The 17,591-nt window shown below is 40.2% G+C and overlaps 1 protein-coding gene across 1 annotated transcript in view; it reads left to right on the forward strand.

The window, feature by feature from the left end:
- LOC139422065 (kin of IRRE-like protein 3) overlaps positions 1 to 17,591 on the forward strand; it is a 274,299-nt gene that overhangs the window by 17,156 nt on the left and 239,552 nt on the right. The gene's annotated exons all lie outside the window — the stretch shown is intronic.

A 17,591-nucleotide genomic window follows, 5' to 3' on the forward strand; every position in this document is an offset into this window, starting at 1 on the left:
AGTGTGACAACGTATCAGAGAATTTTTTAACTTGGACACTGTCTCGTTGGCCTATCATTATATCCTTATTTGATTTTGGTGCAGGTCGTGTTCTTCACATTACCGTCTCTGGTAAACACACACTATATCAAATCAATTCAAAGTGTATTTGTCACATGCACAGGATACAGAAAGTGTAAATTGTACAGGGAAATGGTTACTTGCGTAGTGGAGTCTTTTGTTTAGACATGTAGCTAGCTGGCTAAACAATTAACTATAATCGCAACTTATAATAAAAATGTAGCTATCTAGACCCTCTTAGACCCTGCCATATACATGGATGAACACTTCTCCCTCTCTATCACCGATGCCATGGTTGCCCTTAGTTTGAAGATGTAATCCGGAGACAGGTGTTTTATACAACCGCAATCTGTTTGCTCTTTTTTCAACTCTCTCCGCATATTTGCAATCAAACGGAAGAATTTTCTCCATCTTCTTAGCTCTGCTTCCACCGTGCAATCCACTGATTTCAAAAATTTGTCTTTCAGAAAGTGGAGAGTAACACTTTTTCAGATATTCGGTATATCTTTCAAAAAAGCTAAGTTAGAAAGTATTATCTACATATACTGAGCAGCTCATGTTATAGACAGAAGTGTGCTACATGGCAGACCAATCTGAACTCGTCTCTCAGCATGTCCAGCCCATCCATTATCTAAGCCAATCATGGCTGGCGGGAAGTTTCCTCTCTTTTCAGAGGCTTAACACCACTATGCTTTTAATTTTATGCGGGCGAAACAAAAGAAAGGCATCAAGGGAAGGAAAACTGAGACATAGTCTCCGTAGTCTCGCAGGAAATTATTGGGAGATATCATTACATCAGATTCGCTTTGTCTGACCTTCATAGCTGTTCTTCCTCCATCTCGCACTGATAAGCTCACTAATCAGCACCAGCACCACAAAACAATCACTACCTTAATTGGCAACAACACCTTAGTCAAGGAGAGCATCTGCCCCAAATGAACAAATGAACAAATGCACTCTCCATTTCTTGTGATTAATTAGTTAACACATATAATGTCAATTTGATCTCACGGGATGTTCAATAAGGTGTTGCGGCTGGTTATATTGTTTTATGAGAAGGATACACATATTCCCCATTGATCATGTATTCCACACTAAGTACAAATGACGACGGAAGAGTCAAGTTTTACTGGATCAAAAGCAACACAGTGCGTGCTAAATTAGATCTGATCAAATTGATAATGTATCTGTTAACCATTTCATCACAAAAAAATGGAAAACGCATCTGTTAATTACTCCATTTGGGGCAGATGCTCTCCTTGACCTAGGTGTTTTTGCCAATTAGGAAAGTGATTGTTTTGTGTTGCTGGTGCCTGATGAGTAGTGAGCTTATCAGTGTGGGAAGTGGAGGAGGAACAGTTATGAAGGTCAGACTGAAAGAGAATCTGATGGAATGATATCATCAGTGTTTAATTTGATCTATCAAAGTTCATTCGAGAATGACTCTATGTAAATTCTCCGGCCCCCACAAAAAAACTATGTGAAAAAGTAGATTTTCAGCATGGGCCTAATATTCTAACAGTTGGGTTGGGCCAGCCCGGTTTATGGTTTGCTCAACATTGTAACCTATGTTTGATAAAAACGCATGGCTGTGGCTGTGAGAAATACGCCAGTATCTCTCACATAACAAGAGTGAGATTCACTGCCTATGATCTTTCTCCCTCTCTGCTCTGATAGACATGAGCCAGCAACTCTCATCTCTCCAGTGTTGCACTTCATGATTTATTTCCCTATAGAATCACAGGGTTCTGAAGGAACTGCAGCACCCCTGATAAATTGAAATGCATTCGCCAAAGTTATAGAATATCTGCTGTCTGTTCAGAAATTAATGAAATCATTCAGAATAGCCTACCGTGAGAAGGCCTGTAATTTAGCCACAGAGGATCAATAGCTTCTGTCTGTGGATTGTAGCCCAATAACAAGGAATAGCAGACAATTGGGAACACGTGGCAAAAAAAAACAGCATGCAGGCCTTTCACAATATTTCAAACACAATCGAGGGAAAACATGTTGGAAAGCAAATGGCTCCTGCTGAAAACAGAAAAGCAAAATATTTGATCAACTTCAAAATATTGTTTTACAAAGGAGAGAGGGAGAGAGAGAATTTTGGCATGAGCGCCATTGGCCATCACCAGCAAGTGAGCTGCATATCATTTTGGTTGAGTCAGTGAAAATGGAAAGCATTTTCATGACTATAATTTCCTCCTCATATGGTAGCCTACAATAAGTCTCCACACACCTACAGTAGTTCTTCTTCAAGCATAGCTTGTGGGGTTACTTTAGTGTCAACCATTGTTGCCAGAATGACGCAACAAAAAATATATCGCAGCAACTGGTTCGATACATTCACCTCTGAAGGTAAATAATGCGCTTTCAGTAATCTTGCTCTGATTTGTCATCCAGAGGGTCCCAGAGACAAAATGTAGCATAGTTTTGTTTGATAAAATCCATTTTTATATTCAAATGTAGGAACTGGGTTCTACAGTTTGAACCCCTGCTGTCTCTGGCTCCACACCCACCCCGCCGGCCATCTAGATGTGTGAAAGTTAGTGTATAAGCTAATGATCCATCATGTATGACATTCATAGGAGTGTGTAAACTTACATTTTGTATTACCACATAATTTTTGCATGTTATCTATAGTTATATACTTGAAAATGTATCAATTGACCAATTTGGCACATTTGGGCAGACTTGATACAAAATATTGTCCAGTATTGCAATGCTTCACTGTATCAATCTGAACTTTGCACACACACTGGTGCCATCTAGTGGCCAAAATCTAAATTGATCCTAAACTGCAATATTATATTATGGCCTTTCACTTGCATTTCAAAGATGATAAAAAATTTAAAATAATAAAACACATGTTTTTTTTGTTTGTATTATCTTTTACCAGATCTAATGTGTTGTATTCTCCTACATTCATTTCACATTTCCACAAACTTCAAAGTGTTTCCTTTCAAGTGTTATCAAGAATATGCATATCCTTGCCTCAGGTTCTGAGCTACAAGCAGTAAGATTTGGGTTTATCATTTTAGGCGAAAATGAAAAAAAAGGATCCGATCCTTAAGAGGCTTTTAAAAGGCCAATTATTTTCTGGACTCTAGGCTACTATAAATGTTCGACATGTGTGAAACTTCTGTAAGTGCCTCTACTCTACTGCTCTATGCCACGACGCAAATGCGATGATATGCATGCAATGCTTTATTATAATGTAGATTTTTCTCATGCGTTCAGGTACCTTAGAACTCCCCAGAACACCCCCCCTCCCATGCTCACATTTTGTTCTGATACCTCCCAATTGACCAATTAAGCACTAGTAATTTCCTGCGAGACTAAGAGAATATGTCTCACTTTTCCTTTCTTGATGCCTTTCTTCTGTCTTCGCTCCACCATATGAATATGAATCAATGGCTAATAATCCAACAGTTAGCTCACTTCCCTAGACAGGCTCCAGCAGCTCCTCACTGCAATGCCTCGGTTATTTAGAAAGATGGCTCATGTCGGGTGTCATTGGAGACTGACAAGGTATCCATTTAGCACTCTATACAGTCCATACCTACAGAATAAAAATAAACTTCATAAACAGGTATACTGAGGCAACTTCTGCTGACACTGATGCTGTCCTAATATGGACACCGTATTCCTTTGTTATTTTGTAATAGTTACTTTGTTGCTTCATACTGACTATCCAACAAGCATACCATTTCAACCAAGAGTCATTAACATATTCATGATTTCTTCAAACTGACATAACCTAGTTTTTACCCCTTTATAACTTGAAGGACTAATTATTGTATTCAAGGCCCTAGCTCTGGTGTCATGTCTGTTGATCCAGGGAATTAGCCATGCTTTGCCATCCTTTCAGCTTGACTCTTATTAGTCACAGGTGACAAACTGAAGTACTGAGTTTCTGCCCAATTACAATACACTTGCTATTTTCCTTTCTTTGATCCATCTGTTCTCAAAAAACAGGTTTTCAAAGAGAACATTGCAGAATGGAAACTTTTCATGTTAAAAACGTGAATCAAATAGATCATTGGTACATGAGGGCAAGAAACAGTGTGCACGAACACACTCGCTGATGATATGGTAATTATCATGGTCGCACCGAAGTCATTTAACTATTGAATGGGGAAGACAATGCGTTGGTGATTGATTTTGTATGACAGGTAAGTTTGTCTTCCCAATCCAAAGTACAATACCAGTCAAAAGTTTGGACACACCTACTCATTCCAGAGTTTTTGTTTATTTTTTATTATTTTCTACATTGGGGACAAGTAGATCAAACAAGTACATCAAAACTATGAAATAACATATATGGAATCATGTAGAAACCAAAAACGTATTAAACAAATGAAAATGTATAATACATTATAGATTCTTCAAAGTAGCCACCATTGGCCTTGATGACAGCTTTGAAAACTCTTGACATTCTCTCAACCAGCTTCATGAGGAATTCACCTGGAATGCATTTCAATTAACAGGTGTGCCTTGTTAAAAGTTAATTTGTGGAATTAATGTCCTTCTTAATGCGTTTGAGCCACTCAGTTGTGTTGTGACAAGGTAGGGGTGGTATACAGAAGATTTATTTGGTTAAAAAAACAAGTCCATATTCTGTCAAGAAAAGATCAAATAAGCAAAGAGAAATGACAGCCCATCATTACTTTAAGACATGAAGGTCAGTAAATCAGGAACATTTCAAGAACTTTGAAAGTTTATTCAAGTGCCATCAACCACTATCATGAACCTGGCTCTCATGAGGACCGCCACAGGAAAGGAAGACCCAGAGTTACCTCTGCTGTAGAGGATGAGTTCATTAAAATTAGCAGCCTCAGAAACTGCAGCCCAAATAAATGATTCACAGAGTTCAAGTAACAGACACATCTCAACATCAACTGTTCAGAGGTGACTGCTTGAATCAGAAAATAATTTACGAATTGCTGCAAAGAAACCACTACTAAAGGACACCAATAATAAGAAGAGACTTGCTTGGGCCAAGAAACACAAGCAACAGACATTTTACCAGTGGAAATCTGTTCTTTGGTCTGATGAGTCCAAATTGGAGATTTTTGGTTCCAACCGCCGTGTCTTTGTGAGATGCAGAGTAGGTGTACAGATGATCTCCGCATATGTGGTTCAAACAATGAAGCATGGTTTGGGATGAGTTGGACCGCAGAGTGATGAAAAGCAGCCAACATGTGCTCAGCATATGTGGGAACTCCTTCAAGACTGTTGGAAAAGCATTCCAGGTGAAGTTTGTTGAGCGACTGACTGGAGGCTATGAATGTTCTATTATTTTTAGCGTCATGTGGCCTGTCCAAATTATCTCTCCATTCTCCCAAAGTGGACCCTTGTTAACTTCCCTCACTTATTGAAACGGAAATGGCTGTTATATAAAAATAGCGTGTACACTCCCTCTACCCCATGCCTCCACCAATCCAATTATTTTAGATTAACAGGAAGTAGTGAAAGAGTAGCCATTTCAGGAGAAATATTGGGATGCAGCCATAGTCCTATATAACTAAGACTACATTCTGACCTCTGAAAGAAATGCCCAGAAGTTTCAACCTCAGTCCTCAATGTACAGTTGATCTCTGAAGACTACATACAACTTAGCACAATTTAAATTTACATTTAAATTCCTGACATTTAATCCTAGCAAAAATCCCCTGTCTTAGGTCAGGTAGGATCATCACCTTATTTTAAGAATGTGAAATGTCAGAATAATAGGAGAGAGAATTATTTATTTCAGCTTCTATTTATTTCATCACATTCCCTGTGGGTCAGAAGTTTACATACACTCAATTACTATTTGGTAGCATTGCCTATATAGTGTTTAACTTGGGTCAAACGTTTCGGGTAGCCTTCAACAAGCGTCCCACAATAAGTTGGGTGAATTTTGGCCCATTCCTCCTGACAGAGCTGGTGTAACTGATTCAGGGTTGTAGGCCTCCTTGCTCGCACACTCTGTTTCAGTTCTGCCCATTTTCTATGGGATTGAGGTCAGGGCTTTGTGATGGCCACTCCAATACCTTGACTTTGTTGTCCTTAAGCCATTTTGCCACAACTTTGGAAGTATGCTTGGGGTCATTGTCTATTTGGAAGACCCATTTGCGACCAAGCTTTAACTGATGTCTTGAGAAGTTGCTTCAAAATATCCACAAAATTTTCCACCCTCATGATGCCATCTATTTTGTGAAGTGCACCAGTCCCTCCTGCAGCAAAGCACCCCCACAACATGATGCTGCCACCCCCGTGCTTCATCGTTGGGATGGTGTTCTTCGGCTTGCAAGCCTCCACCTTTTTCCTCCAAACATAACGATGGTCTGTATGGCCAAACAGTTCTATTTTTGTTTCATCAGACCAGAGGACAATTCTCCAAAAAGTACAATCTTTGTCCCCATGTGCAGTTGCAAAACGTAGTCTGGCTTTTATTTGGCGATTTTGGAGCAGTGGCTTCTTCCTTGCTGAGTGGTCTTTCAGGTTATGTCGATATAGGACTCGTTTACTGTGGATATAGGACATTTGTACCTGTTCCCTCCAGCATCTTCACAAGGTCCTTTGCTGTTGTTCTGGGATTGATTTGCACTTTTTGCAACAAAGTACGTTCATCTCTAGGAGACAGAATGCGTCGCCTTCCTGAGCGGTATGACTGATGCATGTTCCCATGGTGTTTATACCTTCGTACTATTGTTTATACAGATAAACGTGGTACCATCAGGCATTTGGAAATTGCTCCCAAGGATGAACCAGCCTTGGGGAGGATAACAATATTTTATTTTTTTGATTTTTCAATGATGTCAAGCAAAGAGGCACTGAGTTTGAAGGTAGGCCTTGGAATATATCCACAGGTACACCTCCAATTGACTCAAATTACAGTATGTCAATTAGCCTATCAGAAGCATATAAAGCCATGACATCATTTTCTGGAATTTCCAAAGCTGTTTAAAGGCACAGTCAACTTAGTGTATGTAAACTTCTCACCCACTGGAATTGTGACACAGTGAATTACAGTTCCTTGCGAAAGTATTCGGCCCCCTTGAACTTTGCGACCTTTTGCCACATTTCAGGCTTCAAACATAAAGACATAAAACTGTATTTTTTTGTGAAGAATCAACAACAAGTGGGACACAATCATGAAGTGGAACGACATTTATTGGATATTTTAACTTTTTTAACAAATCAAAAACTGAAAAATTGGGCGTGCAAAATTATTCAGCCCCCTTAAGTTAATACTTTGTAGCGTCACCTTTTGCTGCGATTACAGCTGTAAGTCGCTTGGGGTATGTCTCTATCAGTTTTGCACATCGAGAGACTGACATTTTTTCCCATTCCTCCTTGCAAAACAGCTCGAGCTCAGTGAATTTGGATGGAGAGCAGTGGTGAACAGCAGTTTTCAGTTCTTTCCACAGATTCTCGATTGGATTCAGGTCTGGACTTTGACTTGGCCATTCTAACACCTGGATATGTTTATTTTTGAACCATTCCATTGTAGATTTTGCTTTATGTTTTGGATCATTGTCTTGTTGGAAGACAAATCTCCGTCCCAGTCTCAGGTCTTTTGCAGACTCCATCAGGTTTTCTTCCAGAATGGTCCTGTATTTGGCTCCATCCATCTTCCCATCAATTTTAACCATCTTCCCTGTCCCTGCTGAAGAAAATCAGGCCCAAACCATGATGCTGCCACCACCATGTTTGACAGTGGGGATGGTGTGTTCAGGGTGATGAGCTGTGTTGCTTTTACGCCAAACATAACGTTTTGCATTGTTGCCAAAAATTTCAATTTTGGTTTCATCTGACCAGAGCACCTTCTTCCACATGTTTGGTGTGTCTCCGAGGTGGCTTGTGGCAAACTTTAAACGACACTTTTTATGGATATCTTTAAGAAATGGCTTTCTTCTTGCCACTCTTCCATAAAGGCCAGATTTGTGCAATATACGACTGATTGTTTTCCTATGGACAGAGTCTCCCACCTCAGCTGTAGATCTCTGCAGTTCATCCAGAGTGATCATGGGCCTCTTGGCTGCATCTCTGATCAGTCTTCTCCTTGTATGAGCTGAAAGTTTAGAGGGACGGCCAGGTCTTGGTAGATTTGCAGTGGTCTGATACTCCTTCCATTTCAATATTATCGCTTGCACAGTGCTCCTTGGGATGTTTAAAGCTTGGGAAATCTTTTTGTATCCAAATCCGGCTTTAAACTTCTTCACAACAGTATCTCGGACCTGCCTGGTGTGTTCCTTGTTCTTCATGATGCTCTCTTCACTTTTAACGGACCTCTGAGACTATCACAGTGCAGGTGCATTTATACGGAGACTTGATTATACACAGGTGGATTGTATTTATCATCATTAGTCATTTAGGTCAATATTGGATCATTCAGAGATCCTCACTGAACTTCTGGAGAGAGTTTGCTGCACTGAAAGTAAAGGGGGCAGAATAATTTTGCACGCCCAATTTTTCAGTTTTTGATTTGTTGAAAAAGTTTGAAATATCCAATAAATGTCGTTCCACTTCATGATTGTGTCCCACTTGTTGTTGATTCTTCCCCAAAAAATACAGTTTTATATCTTTATGTTTGAAGCCTGAAATGTGGCAAAAGGTCGCAAAGTTCAAGGGGGCCGAATACTTTCGCAAGGCACTGTATAAGTGAAATAATCTGTCTGTGAGCAATTTTTGGGAAAATTACTAGTGTCATGCAGAAAGTAGTTCTCCTAACAGACTGGCGAAAATATAGTTTGTTAACAATTTGTGGATTGGTTGAAAAACAAGTTTTAATGGCTCCACACTAAGTGTATGTAAACTTCCGACTTCAACTGTAGAGGCCTTCACAGGTCCCAAAAGTTGGACCTTTTTGAAATGGACGTGGGGCTTTATCATCCGGACACGATATCCCTATAAACTTTTTCCGAACGGACCTGAATGGATACTTGTTCCGTATAGAACTGGTCAGATCCAGACCCAGTCCGATCCGAGTGATCGTGTATGTTTATGCTACTCGATCCTCAATGGGACAGTGGAGATCGAATTTTGATATGGAAACAATGTTGCAAAGGTCGGAGAGACAGACAGCAAGGTTTATAAAAATATCTGTTGTTGATAACAAAATGCTAGTCTAAAAGAAAGGGAAGATAATGTCTAGGTTATTTTTTAAAGATGCGAGGAAGTTAAAAAATTGCTTGGTTTGGCTGATGAAACATTGGATTGCACAGTAAGATGGAAGAGTAAAAAGGCATTTCAGCTTCATAGCCTTTCCCGGTGTAAACTTGTGGATTACACCGTGGCTGGAAGGCGGTTTTAGCCAATCAGCATCCAAGATTTAACCCACCTGTTGTATAATAGACCAATAACAAACAGAGTTCTAAGCCTCTCTGCCAAAAACAGCTAGTTTACCCCCTCCCCTTGAAGGCCACTCCAGAAGTCTTAGAAAAATTATTGGTTGATATAAAAATGTTGCCTATGCAACAGCAGGTAGCCTAGTGGTTAGAGCGTTGGGCTAGTAACCAAAAGCTTGCTCGATTGAATCCCTGAGCTGACAAGGTAAAACATCTGTCATTCTACCCCTGAACAAGGCAGTTAACCCACTGTTCCTAGGCTGTCATTGTAAATAAGAATTTCCTCTTAACTGACCTGCCAAGTTAAATAAAAATTAGTATTTATATTTTTTTTAATGGAAATCTATTACAGTAAGGTCCAGCATTAGGCCTTTAATATTCACACTTGTAAGTGTGCAGTGTGAGGGATTAAGTGTCAAATGATAATGAGTACACTGAGCTGACTTCAGCCAGTTGCCTTAAGATTCAAATAAGATTCTAATTGTACGAAATAACATTGAAATGGGCCTGTGTCTTCCACTGAGACAAGGATTTGAGAAGCATTGATGTGTTGTAATGATGTATATTGCGGTCTTCCGTTGCAAGGACATATATGCGTAACCCCATGTTTGAAGGGTAATAATAAATATGTAATAGCATGGCATTGGTGGGATACTGAATAGCACCTACAAACCTTTGTTGTTTAGAAGGTTCACACATGTGCCATTCAGACCATTTCTGAATATCATTACAGTGACCTTTTATTAAAAGCTTTACATTCACAGAGTTTCACGGATCTGCTTTATATCATCTACATGCATTTTCAATTTGCAAGCAAACTTAAAGGAGGCTGATGTGCATTCCCTACAGTGCACATTTTCTACGCTACATATACTGTACATCAGGGTTGATCAACCCATAATCAAAGCAAAATTGTGACACATTCATAATACAACGTCACAATGAAAGTACATCAATAAATAATATATTTTGAATCTCCATACAGATGTGAAGAATAACATTGGAAATGAATCAGGACATGTCTCCTCAGAGTGTTATCTATTTCAGACAGATGCATAATTAACATGCTTTTGCCTTTCATCTCCTCCATCACAGGGGAAGTGGCACTTGCAATCGACTGTGGTTTTATCAAATACCTCCTGTCCTCAGCTCCCTGACTCCCCCTGCTATATCCATGAACAGTTGAGTCAAACCGGCAAGTTATTGTGAACAATCGGCATGCCAGCTGTAATGTAGTGGAATGTTTAATGTTACACCCGGCAAATGGTGATAACAAAATGGTTCAAAAGGCTACAAAGAGGTGAAACCTTTCCAAAGGAATGGGAAAAATTCCAGGCTAAGTCAGGTGCACAATCAAATGAGTGCTATGAGGAATAATTTAAAAAACATGGTTCCATATACACTGAGTATGCCAACGATTAGGAACACCTTCCTGATATTGAGTTGCACTCGCTCGCTCTCCCCCTTTTTGACCTCAGAACAGCTTCAAGTCGTCGGGCATGGACTCTACAAGGTTTCGAAAGTTTTCCACAGGGATGCTGACCCATGTTGAGTCCAATGCTTCCCACAGTTGCGACAAGTTGGCTGGATGCCCTTTGGGTGGTGGACCATTCTTGATACACACAGGATTCTGTTTATTGTGAAAAACTCAGCAGTTCTTGACACAAACCGGTGTGCCTGGCACTTACTACCATACCTTGTTCAAAGGCAGTTACAATCTGCGTCTTGCCCATTCACCCTCTGAATGGCACACATACACAATCCATGTCTCACTTGTCTCAAGGCTTAAAAATCAGTCTTTAACCTATTTCCTCCCCTTCATCTACACTGATTGAAGTGGATATAATAAGTGACATCAATAAGGGTTCATATCTTTCACCTGGATTCACCTGGTCAGTCTGTCATGGAAAGAGCAGGTATTGTTAATGTTTTGTATACTCAGTGTACATCATTCTGATAAAGTATTTCAATTTGAAATAATTGGTTGGATTCATCTAAAAAAGTATTGTAGCTTAACGACTGTCATTTCCCCCTGATTGTTGCTCTGTCTTGGACAGACATTCTCTATCTCTTTGCCATTCTCTATGGCTTCTTTTTCTTTTTCTTTGAGCTTAAGGCATTCGGGATTCCCAGGCGATACAAGCATGTTCAGGTTCGTATGGCCACAAGCATATTTTTTTTTACCACATTTTCTCCATGAATTAGGTCCCTTGGCTCAACTCTGCAACTCCTCAATGGGCTCTGGACAGGTGAAGATATAGTCATGAATCAAACGAAACATGACCCACCTGGTCGCCTACGTCTTATTACACTGCTACCTAAACACGGTCGAAAGATGACCGGATTCAGCATGCAAGCACCCAGCCCTGTAACAAGGAGTCGCTAGATCACGTTGAGCCAAGGAAAGCACTGGCCAAACCTCCCCTACCCTGGATTGTGCTGGGCCAATTGTGTGCCAGGACTCACGGTCACGGCCAGTTGTGACACAGCATCAGCAATGTGGGGCAATGCTTTTGACCACTGTGCCACCCAGGACTAATGTTCCCTCTAAGCTGCATGAGGCTCCCCTCTGACTGCTGCACAGAAGACATTTCAGCTCACGCAGAGGAGCACGAGATTGAACTTCACTCAACTTTCTAGAGCTTTCCCTGTTAGTTAACATTTCTGTCTACTGTGGGAATGGTGCTCCAATCAACTGCAATATTATTCATTTTCAAAGTAACATACCCGAAACAAAACTAAATATGCAAGACTTAGTTACGCAAAACTAATTGTGAAATAGATTTTTTTTGTAGGCAGAGTGCATTGGAGTAGGATTCTATTGCACTGACAGGCATGACTATTGCACTGACAGGCACTTACTCTACACAGACCGGTGTATCATAACCAATCAGAGCTGCAATAGGCCTATATGCAAATAGCCATTGCCATATATGGATCTGTGCCATTCACTTTGAACTGGACTGTGTGTACAGAATGAGTGGTTGCGAGTAGATGCGCTTATTTTGAGATCAAAGCGAGAGCTGCTTGTATCCACCTGTGCACATGTATTCATATTCTTTGCTAGTTGGTGAGTTGTTAGCCCAGTTCTAGCTAATCTCTAGCCAACAATGGGGGAGTGGTTGCTTCCTACAAGAGCCCGGAATGTGTGCATTTCTAGCCATATTTGAAAAGTGAGTCAGATAAAGAGCATTTTCTTATGTCTTTAAGGAGAAGTGTTGTATTTTGAGACTATCTTGAATAACAGGGTAGCATAATTGTGTCTGATTCTCTGTAATAATGCTATGGAAACAATAATATATTTTATTAAGTCCATCAAATCACACAACATTTTCAGTCACCACATTGTCTGAAGGACAGGTGGATTAACAGGTTAATGTCAACTCTTACATGTAGGTCTACATTGAACACCACACGTTTTCTTCTACTGTAGGCTGAATGATAGAACACCTATTTCATGTTAAAATATTATGGGAATCATTTTTATCCATTGTTTGTGATGGTAGGCCACTCTGGTAGGCCTACACTATCATCAAGTAGCCACAGTAGCCTACTTGGCCACTGTTAAAACTGTAACTTAAAGAGGGTTAAGGCTCAGTAAACACGCACTGGAAATTGCACCTGAAATGCACTGAAAGTTTGCACTCAGCAGACCTGAAATCTGCTCAGTGCCCCAAAAAATTACAGGAAACATTGCCCAGGACCCACTTTTTCTCTATGACTTCTGTTGGCACTTGGCTTGGTCAAGTCGACCCTGGCAACTCTTCTCTTCATGCCTCACAAATGTCAGTGCCAGCTGGGCATCAGGTCCTTACTTCAGGCCAGCAGGTTATGGGTGGTTGTTTGAGTGGCTACCAGAAGGCCAAACATAAAAAGCTTCCATCATTCATGTGCTAATGATCAACCCTCTTTAAGAAGAGCAGCATTCTTTTCTCATTATGTTGCTGAGAAAGTTATGTTGTACACACAGATTATTCAAAGCAAACATACACAATCTATACAAAAGTATGTGGACACCCCTTCAAATTAGTGGATTTGGCTATTTCAGGTACATGCTTTGTTGACAGGTGTATAACATCGAGCACACAGCCATGTAATCTCCATTGACAAACATTGGCAGTAGAATGACCTTACTGAAGAGCTCAGTGACTTTCAATGTGACACCGTCATAGGATGCCACCTTTCCAACAGTTCGTCAAATTTCTGCCCTGCTAGAGTTGCCCCAGTCAACTGTAAGTGCTGCTATTGTGAAGTGGAAACATTTAGGAGCAACAACGGCTCAGCCGCAAAGTGGTAGGCCACACAAGCTCACAGAACAGAACCGACGAGTACTGAAGCGCATGGTGCTTTAAAGTTCTGTCCTCTGTTACAACACTCAGTACCGAGTTCCAAACTGCCTCTGGAAGCAACATCAGCACAATAACTGTTCATTGGGAGCTTCATGAAATGGGTTTCCATGGCCGAGCAGCTGCAAATAAGCCAAAGATCACCATGTGCAATGCCAAGCGTCGGCTGTAGTGGTGTAAAGCTCAATGCCATTGGACCCTGGAGCAGTTGAAATGCGTTCTGTGTAGTGATGAATCAAGCTTCATCATCTGGCAGTCTGATGGATGAATTTGGGTTTGGCGGATGCCAGGAGAACACAGTTCTCCCCAATCCATAGTGCCAACTGTCAAGTTTGGTGGATGAGGAATAATGGTTTGTGGCTTTTTTTCATGGTTCGGGCTAGGCCCCTTAGTTCCAGTGAAGGTATGTCTTAATGCTACAGCATACAATGACATTCTGTGCTTCCAACTTTGTGACAACAGTTTGGGGAACTCCCTTTCCTGTATGACAATGCCCCCTTGCACAAAAGCGAGGTCCATACAGAAATGGTTTGTCGAGATCAGTGTGGAAGAACTTGACTGGCCTGCACAGAGCCCTGGCCTCAACCTGTCAAACACCTTTGGGATGAGTTGGAAAAACGACTGCGAGCCAGACCTAATCTCCCAACATCAGTGCTCGACCGTGCTAATGCACCTGTGGATGAATGGAAGCAAGTCGCAGCAGGAATGTTCCAACATCTAGTGGAAAGCCTTCCCAGAAGAGTGGAGGCTGTTATAGCAGCAAAGGGGGGAATAAATCCATATTAATGCACATGATTTTGGAATGAGTTGTTCAACAAGCAGGTTGGGCATTGCTGTATCTAGACATAATAACTTGTTAGCATTTCCTATTACATTCTACTCAAAGTGATATCTGAATCACTATCATGACACAACTGCGAGAACGTCTCATCTGCCACTTTCAATAGCAGCTTACAATCATGCTTTTTTCTCTCCTCTTTCTTCCTCACGACCAACAATCTACATTATTTTCATGTCCCTTCAGTTGAAAAAAAGAGAGAAAAAGTGGTTCACCAGCTACCGGAAAACCTTGATGTCCTTAGTTCTCCCTGCGTAGGGGGTATTCTGTGGGATTTCAATGGATACATTGGGTCAGTGTGTGTAGCTGCAGAGGAGAGAGGGATTGCAGCGGTGGTGGGTTGCATCAAGGATTAAGGGTGCCATATACTGAGTTTTGGCAGATTGTGAGGATTTAAGGATTTGGGGGAACGGATTGCAAGCTGTGCGTAGGGATTTGGGTGGAGATTGAGACCAGATGGCTCCGATTTTGGCACAATTATCATCCTTCGCATTGACACTGATCTTCAATGCTCGCTTTGCTTTTCTGCCAAGGAAGCTGGGCTTGAGCTCATCCACGGCTTGGATTCCAGAGTAAAGTCTCTAAATGGAAGATGTTGAAGGGGTTCAGGGTAGTGTGTGTCCTCTAGTTTCCCGTTCAACCTACAGCATATGTATAGCCTACTGTCTGAGAGTCTGGTATACAGTTGAAGTCGGAAGTTTACATACAATTAGATTGGATCATTTAAACTAATTTTTCAACCACTCCACAAATTTCCTGTTAAGGACTAGGCCCCTTTTTTCTCAATGTCTTCCTGAATGACGTGCCCAAAGTAAACTGCCTGTTGCTCAGGCCCTGAAGCCAGGATATGCATATTATTGGTACCATTAGAATGAAAACACTTTGAAGTTTGTAGAAATGTTAAAATAGTGTAGGAGAATATAACACAATAGATATGGTAGGAGACAATCCAATTAAAAACCAACCAGAATTTTATTTTGAGAGACCATCCTCTTAGAATGGAAAGTATAAGGTCAAATTAAAAATTAGCTCCCTGGATATAATTCCTATAGCTTCCACAGGGTGTCAGCAGTCTATGTTCAAGGATTAAGGCTTGTAACTTCAAAAACTTCAAGAATAAGAAGTATCAGTTTTAGTACAGGGACACAGTCTTGGAAATCTGTGTTTGTGCGCCATGAAGACAGGAAGCACCTGCTATAATCGGTTTCCAATTGAACATACTGCTTTCCATAAGAAATATTATAGTTTGATTATATTTTAGGGTACCTGAGGAGTAAATAGAAACATATTTTGACTTGTTGAAACAAAGTTTAGAAGTGGACTTTTGGATTCCTTTCTCTGCAGTTGAACGAGTGGATTACTCAAATCGATGGCGCCATCTAAACTTACCTTTTGGGATATAAATAAGGATTTTATCTAACAAACATTTTATCTAACACTACATGTTTTAGCTGGGACCCTTTGGATGACAAATTAGAGGAAGATTTTCAAAAAGTATGTGAATATTTAATCACTATTTTTGAAATTATGAAACCTGTGCAAGCTGAAAAATAGATTTATGTGGGGCGCCGTCTTCAAACAATCGCATTGCATGTTTTCATTGTAATAGCTACTGTAAATCGGACAGTGCAGTTAGATTAACAAGACTTTACTCTTTCAACTGATATAAGACACTTATATGTACCTAAATGTTTAATATCCATTATTTGTATGATTATTTATTTAAATTGCTTGACCTCCAGTTTCACTAACAAACACACCTGATTAAAACAAATTGCATTCTAAACTGAAGATCATGATTAGTTGATTATTGGAGTCAGGTGTGTTAGCTGGGGCTGGGGCAAAAGGGTGACACCAATCAGGTCCCCGAGGACTGGATTTTCCCATCCTTGGTCTAGACCATTAAGTTTTACATTCTTTGTAGTGTACAGGGCAGTAAGACAGTAGTAAAGTTCTATTTGCTATCCAATTCAATACATTGGATGATAAGTATAATTAACCAATCTTGTTGCAGCACTACCCAGTGAACTACTTAATTTACTTTATTAAGCTCTCCAACTGGGAGAAAACCAGTGGAGTAACAGTATTTGTTTTCATTCCTTGTCAGCTGCCAGAGAAGTCTGCCTTTGTTTGTTCCAAATGCTACAAGTGAATTGTGATACGTTTATTCTACTTCCTTTGTACACAGTAAAGAAACACTTTTGTAAATACTGTGTTAATGTCTAAAAAATGTTATATACCGTCAGATACATGTTGCCAAGCTGAGTGGAAAAATAGAGAACTGATAAGAGCTCTAGCTTCAAATACTGTATACTGTCCTGGTACCTTAAACACTGAAGGAGGGCTTTTTACATTGATGACATCCAGTTCACTTAAGACTCAAAGCTGCTATTACCGCAGGGTATGACTAAATGTGGCAGGCTACGACTGAGTAACTGGACACTGAAACGGACGTTATCCATTTCAGGACTTATTTTAGTCATTTATATCATGATAGGTGGGAATAATGAGCATGTGAAGTTGTTCCCTTTTCTAAATACAATTATTTTCATAGGACAAGATGTGGGTTACAGCTGTCAAAAAGGTAATCATGCTTCAGCCATAAACTTACACTTTATTTTCCTAGTTTGGTCCTTGATTGATACGTTGGTTTTGAAAGTCACAGAAAGTTAAAGGGTCAACCTGGGATTGGTACATCTTTTATTTTACTTGTAAATTAAATACAGTGTATATAGCCATTTCTTTTGGAAGAATATGACCTATAAATGATTCATGAGCTTAGTTCAACTGGCTTATCTAATCAGAACCCAAAATCTAAGCTGTTTACCAAAAAAGTGTCAGGTGCCCACTTTGTTGTTGTTCGAATCCCAGATTGTCCCTTTAACTAGATATTTTTCTAAATGATCTAAGTGTGTATGCGGTTGAGGTTTGAGCTCATTTAACTGTCTGTTGCATTGTTAAAATACAGACTTCTCCCTGTTTAGCTTATGACTACCAATCATGTCAATG

This window comes from Oncorhynchus clarkii, chromosome 12 (genome assembly GCF_045791955.1).
Source record: "Oncorhynchus clarkii lewisi isolate Uvic-CL-2024 chromosome 12, UVic_Ocla_1.0, whole genome shotgun sequence".
NCBI classification, from domain to species: domain Eukaryota; kingdom Metazoa; phylum Chordata; class Actinopteri; order Salmoniformes; family Salmonidae; genus Oncorhynchus; species Oncorhynchus clarkii.